We start from the raw sequence: 6,797 nt of genomic DNA on the forward strand, positions 1-6,797 counted from the left end.
GTAGTGGCAAAGATGATTTGCAATACTGTGCGTAGGATACATGGAGCTCCGTGCACGATAAGCAAACATTTCACCTCTGACCTCTATACAAGACCTTTCCCTGCCACCTTCTTATTTTATTTATTTATTTATTTTTGGTTTTCCAGGACAGCCAAAGCTACAGAGAAACCCTGTCTCAGAAAAACAGAAGAAGAAGAAGAAGAAGAAGAAGAAGAAGAAGAAGAAGAAGAAGAAGAAGCAATAGCATGGGATCTTTCTCCTGTGGAGGAGGACCTTAAGTTCCAACAACATTCAGCAAAATTAGAATGTAATTTGGAACACACCTATATGATAGGATATTGTACACATATTTAGGTGTATATTTATGGAGAAAGGGGGGGAAAAGGATTGTGGAGGAGTACCATAATCAACTACCAAGAAGTCAGATAGCTAGATAAATGTTTATGTTACTAGAAAGGCACAAACTGGCCTGGGGTTTAGTTAGTTGGTAGATTACTTGCCTAGCATGTATGGAGCCCTAGGTTTGATTCTCCAGTACAATGTACACTCAGCATGGTGTTGTACACCTTAACCCCAGAACTGAGGAACCCAGGCCCTTATCCATCCATGCAAGGCAAGCATTCTAGCTACTGAGCCACGCCCCTACCTTGAGGGTTTTTTATTCTTTTATTAGTGTGTCTGTTACATATTGTTTACATCTGATTACAGGTACTCACTATGTGTCCTGCTTTTATGTGGGCTCTAGGGATTGGAATGCAGCTCCTCATGCTTGTACGGTAAGCAGTTTACATGTTGAGCCATCTCCCTAGCCCCGAATTTATTATTGTTATTTATTTAGTTTTATCTATATATATGAGTGCTTTGCCTTCATGGTTTTTTGTTTTGTTTTGTTTTTTTGTTTTTTGTTTTTGTTTTTGTTTTTGAGACAAGGTCTCACTATGTAGCCCTGGCTGGCCTGAAACTTAATTATGTTGACCAGGCTGGCCTTGAACTCACAAAAGATCTGCCTGCTCCTACCGTCCAAGTGCTAGCATTAAATGTGTGTACCACCATTTCTGCAGGAGGCAAGTAGGTTCTTGTGCTCAGAGATAAGCATTAGGGAAACCAGGAATGTTAAGTGCAAAGGGTTGTCACTTCAAAGGGAGAGAAGTGTTTTCTGCCCAGATGACCGGGGATGGATGTCATCCATAATAGCCTGGTGACCTTTGTACCATCTGTGTGACCAGGCCATACCAACAAGCTCAGCTCCTATAAAGACCCTTATCTCAAGCTTGCTTGTCTCAGTCAATGTATAGCACCATACTCTCCCGGACCTTTGTCATGAGCTTGTTTGTGTTGGATCTGCTCCCTTAGCTAACCTATCTTTATGGAAGATGTCACTTGTATTTTTTAAGAGTTTAGATGTAATCATGTCTTAAGCTTTGCTGTGCAAATAGGATTGGGCTAATTATCACCAGGGAACTTGTGTTTAAAGTTTGTTTTATTCCTAAGATAAACTACTCAGACTGAGACTATCAAAGTTTGAACCAACACTGGCTACTGAGTCCTGTCATGTCTAGCGTGTGACATTCTGCTGGCCTTGGTAGTCACAGAGACCCCTAGCCCGACACCACCCGACCCTCCACACATTCCTGCTGTCTATGTTTTTGCACTTCATGTGTGCCTGGTGCCTGGGAAGGCAAAAAGAGAATTCAGGGTCACCTGAAGACGGAGTACTGGGAATGGAAGCTGGGTCCTCTGCAGGAACAAGTGGTCTGGCCAGGTGTGGTGACACACACCTTTCATCCCCAGCACTCAGGAGACAGAGGCGGGTGGATCTCTGTGAGTTTGAAGCCAGCCTGGTCTACACAGCAAGTCCAGGACAGCCAAGGTAATACAGAGAAACCCTGTCTAGAAAAACCAAAACAAACAACTCTGCGTTCATCTGGGGAGTTAGTTTGCAGATAATTCACTGCCATGGCTCTCACTGTACTTACTGGTCTCCAACTCCTGGGCTTAAGCAGTAATCCTGCCTCAGCCTCCCAAGGAACTAGGAACTTCAGACTCAAACCACTGCACTAGCTCAGACTTATTACCAAGAGGCCCCGCTGACTCCAGAAAAGCTAAAGGCCTTGAGCCTTTATTTACTTCCTATTCAAATCACACGTTGCTGATAACTGCTTAAAGGCATAGGGCCCTAAATCAGAAGGTAGCCTGGGGAATGATCAAGCTCAGAAAAGTTCAGAAATAAGCCTTGTCCAGGGTCAAGAGACTAATGTGAGACTATGTTAGTCACGTGCCTGGAATGAGGGAACCCTGGATTCGATCTGCAGTGTGGTGTAAACTGGGTTTATTATTACATAGCTATAATGCCTGGGGGTGGAGGCAGGAAGATTGGAGGCCAAGGTCAAGCCCTTCCATAGGTCTAGTTTGAGGCCACCAGAGAATACCTGAGACCCCGCTGACTTGATGAAACATATGAATGAAAATATGACCCAAAGCCCAGCCCTGCTTTGCAGGATGCCGGCTAGCTCTGCTCAGGACCCAACCCAGATTAGTAGCCTCTCAGCCCTGTCTGAAGGCTTACATGTTGCAATTTTCTTGTAATAAGTTCCTAGATATTAAATACTTGAATAACCTCCTAATAGGCTGTTGATTCACTGCATCACAGACATAACTAAGAGGTATCAACTCGGGTCTGTTGGGATTAAGTTTAAAGCCTGACCTGCTAAACCTTCAGAGACAAGCAAATTGGAAAACAGCCCATGTGTGACAGCTGTGTTTTGCCAAGATCTCCCATCTTCCCCTGAGGTGCCGGGTTTTCCACGTTCTGAATGCATGAATAGAGTTGTGCTGGGGCCAGCCCTGAGCCTGCTGTGGGCCGCTCTGACTGACTTATAGTGTAGACCAGGCTGGCCCGAAATCGCAGAGATTTGTCTGCCTCTGACCCACCTGCCACTGCCATGTGCTGGGGGCAGCTATGTACACCACCACGTGCCACTCTGCAGCGTTTAAAACTCGGGAAGGAGCCTGGGAGCCGGCATCCTTCAAGATGATCTGGTTCATCTACAAGCGTGCCCCGCCAGAATCTAGACTAACCTTCAGAAGGAAAACAGGTTCTCTGTGACAGATAACTGTGTTTTGGCAGTGCTCTTCCTTTGTAAATGGGTTGCATATTGTCTCCCTTGGCCTGAAGTTGTACAGTAACAGATAGACTGAGGGCTGGAGAAACGGCCCAGAGGTTAAGGGCACTGACTACTCCTCTAGAGGTCCTGTGTTCAATTTCCAGCAACCACATGGTGGCCCACAACCATCGATAATGTGATCTGATGCCCTCTACTGGCCTGCACGTGTATGTGCAGCCAAAACACTATATACATAATAAATACATTACTTTTTTTTTTTTTTTTTTTTTTTTTTGGATTTTTCAGACAGGGTATCTCTGTGTTAGCCTTGGTTGTCCTAGGCTCACTTTGTAGACCAGGCTGGCCTTGAACTCACAGTGACCAACCTGCCTCTGCCTCCTGAGTGCTGAGATTAAAGGTGTGCACCACCTCATCTGCCTATAAATAAATTTTTAAAACAAATGAATGAACAAAAACAGGTGGACTGACTAGCAAAGGATTCTGAAAGCTCTGAAGAAATGAGTGTTTCCATGCCAACACATGCCACACACGTGGCCTTGGACATGCCCTCAAGTCACAAGAGACGGCTCTGCCCCATGTCTTTTGTTGGTATAGGTTTGCTTGAATTATTATTGGCCATCATTCATGGTGACAAGCCATGGGCCCTGCTTATATCTTGTTGGATTGTCACAGACATAGGGGAGAAAATTCAGGACACTATTTTTCCTCTCGTCCCCCTGACACCTTCCTCTTAGGCAACTTAAGTCAGGGCTTCCCACCGAGTAAGTAGGCCAAGTATCCTACCACTGAACTAAATTCCAAGCAAGAATACATCATATGCATACCAAGTGCCAAGCTCAAGGGTTTCTTTAAAACAAACAGAAGCAGTCCTAGATTTTGGGATTTAGAAGCTTGAAGATAAGGAGTTCAGGGACAGCATTAGCTGTGTATGGAGTTCAAGGACAGCCTGAATTGCAGAAAATTCTGTATAAAAAAAAAAGCCGGGTGTGGTGGGACACGCCTTTAATCCCAGCACTTGGGAGTTGAGGCAGAGACAGGCAGATCGCTGTGAGTTTGAGGCCAGCCTGGTCTACAAAGCTAGTCAAGGCCTACAAGAGAAACCTTGACAGTGTGGGGGTGGGGTGAGGGGTGGGGAGCACTATCAGTATAGCTTAGTTGGTAGAGTGCTGGCACATCATGTGTTTAGTTGGGCTCAGTTCCCATCACAGAATGGACTTGGTGTGGTGAACAGGACTTTGGAGGTGGAAGCAGGAGCATCAGGACTTCAAGACTGTCAGCAACTACATGAAATCGTGTCTTTAAAAAAAAAAAGTTTCTGGAAGTGGGCGTGGTGGTGCACACCTTTAACCCCAGCACTTGGGAGGCAGAGGCAGGAGGATAGCTGTGAGTTGGAGGCCAGCCTTGTCTACAAAGCAAGTCCAGGACAGCCAAGGTTATTACACAGAGAGACCCTGTGTAATAGGGGACTGGGGGGGGGGGGGGTGGAGAGATAACTCAGCAGTTAAACTCACTTAATGCTCTCTTCCAGAGGATCTGGGTTGTTTCCTCAGCATCTACATGGCAGCTCACGTGCTCAGGAATTTTAATTCAGGACACGGCTGCTCTGGCAAGAGATCACATCCAAAGCCCTTCTAGGTCTGTGTGAGCTGGCTGGAACACAGACATGCCTTTAATCCTAGGAAATACCTAAATTCAACGCCAGCCTGGTATAAATAAAGTTTCAGGAAAAGCAAAGCTTAGGTCCAGGCATGGTGGAACATGCATTTAGTCCTAACACTCAGCACAGAGAGGCAGACAGATAGCTCTGAGTTCTAGTCAGTTCTGTTATGCAGTTTGGATGAGTCTGGGAATTGAGAGGCAGTGCAGTGGGGTTCGGTTTGTGGCAGTTTTTCCTGGGAGGGTTTTACAGAGAGAAGTTGAAGAGAGAGCAAGCTAGACACAGCTAGAGAATAAGAGCCAGAAGATTAGAACAAGTTGCTAGAGTTAGTCTGAGGCCAAGCAGAGCAAGCGAACCAGGGCCCAAAAGAGGAGCCAATTTGAATCAGTCAGCTGGGACAGGAGTTTGAGCCAGAACAGCTGAGTTGAGCCAGCCTGCCAGAGTTCAGAAAGAACTGGAAAAGGTGAGCTTATCCAGCAGTAAGTCTCAGAGGCTGACAACATCCGAGGCCTAGGGTAGATTGTATGGTTAGAGGTTAGAGGATTCCAGGACTAGGCCTAGGTTAGTAGACAGAGGCAGTAAGCTTGCTGAGACAACAATTAAATCAGTGGAATAAGAGTCGCTTTAACTAGCAGGGCTGTAGTGGCGCACTTGGGAGCCAGAGGCTGGCAGATCACTGTGAGTTCAAGGCCAGCCTGGTCTACAAAGCAAGTCCAGGACAGTTAAGGCTACACAGAGAAACCCTGTCTCAAAAAAAAAAAAAACAAACAAACAAAGAGTTGCTCTAACACTCACAACCATTTTGTAACACCAGTTCTAGAGGACCCAATGCTCTGATCTGGTCTCCACAGGGACTAGGTACGCATATGGTACATGGACATACATGCAGGCAAAGCACTCACACACATAAAGTAAATATAAATAAGTAAAAAGTTTCTTAAGTCCAATAGAACGAGTGGTACATGCCTATACACCTAGTATATGGGGAGGCTGAGGTACACTGATGACCATGAGTTTGAAGCCAGCCTGGACTACAGACTAAGACTGTATTAGTTGGTGTTCTCTAGAGTAACAAGCTATAGAATAAATACACACACACACACACACACACACAGAGAGAGAGAGAGAGAGAGAGAGAGAGAGAGAGAGAGAGAGAGAGAGAGACGAAAATTATTAGAACGACTCACAGACTGTGTGGTCCAGCTTAGCTGCCTATGAACAGAAGCTCCAAGAATCCCGTAGTTGTTCAATCCATGAGGCTGGAAGTCTCAGCTGCTCTTCAGTACCCACTGGAATTCCAAAGTAGGCTCTATCCCAATGAAGGCATGGACTTGCTAGCAAGGTTGGAACAAGCAAGCAAAGAGCAAAAGCTCTCTTCTTCCAAGTCCTTAAAAGCAGATGTAGGCCAGATCAGAGGTGAGTCTTCCCACCTCAAAAGTTCTCCTGGAGCTGGGCGTGGTGGCGCATGCCTTTAATCCCAGCACTCGGGAGGCAGAGGCAGGTGGATCACTCTGAGTTCGAGGCCAACTTGATCTGCAGAGCAAGTTCAGGACAGCCATGACTACACAGAGAAACCCTGTCTCAAAAAAAAAAGTTCCGCTGAATTAAGGCCCAGTGCTGTGGTCCACACCTTTAATCCCGCCACTCTGGAGGCAGAGGCAGGAGGATCATTGTGAGTTCAAGGCCATCCTGGTCTATGAAGCGAGTCCAGGACAGCCAACATGACACAGAGAAACCCTGCCTTGAAAAACCAAATGAAACCAACCAACCAAATAGCCAAACAAACAAACAAATAAAACAAAACCAGTGAGTTCTTGAGCACAACAGCCATGTTATGCCCAGAAGATGGCATTCCTTCACACTCCTCTCTAAAATTCTGGCTCTTGAGTTTGTTCCAACCCCTCTTCCAGAGCCTAGGGGCAGGAGCAGTGGCATAGGTGTCCCATTTATGACTGAACACTCAGTAGTCACTTATTCTCAACCCTTTGACTAGTTATGTGACTCCGCACTAATGC

This window comes from Acomys russatus, chromosome 8 (assembly GCF_903995435.1).
Source record: "Acomys russatus chromosome 8, mAcoRus1.1, whole genome shotgun sequence".
NCBI lineage: Eukaryota > Metazoa > Chordata > Mammalia > Rodentia > Muridae > Acomys > Acomys russatus.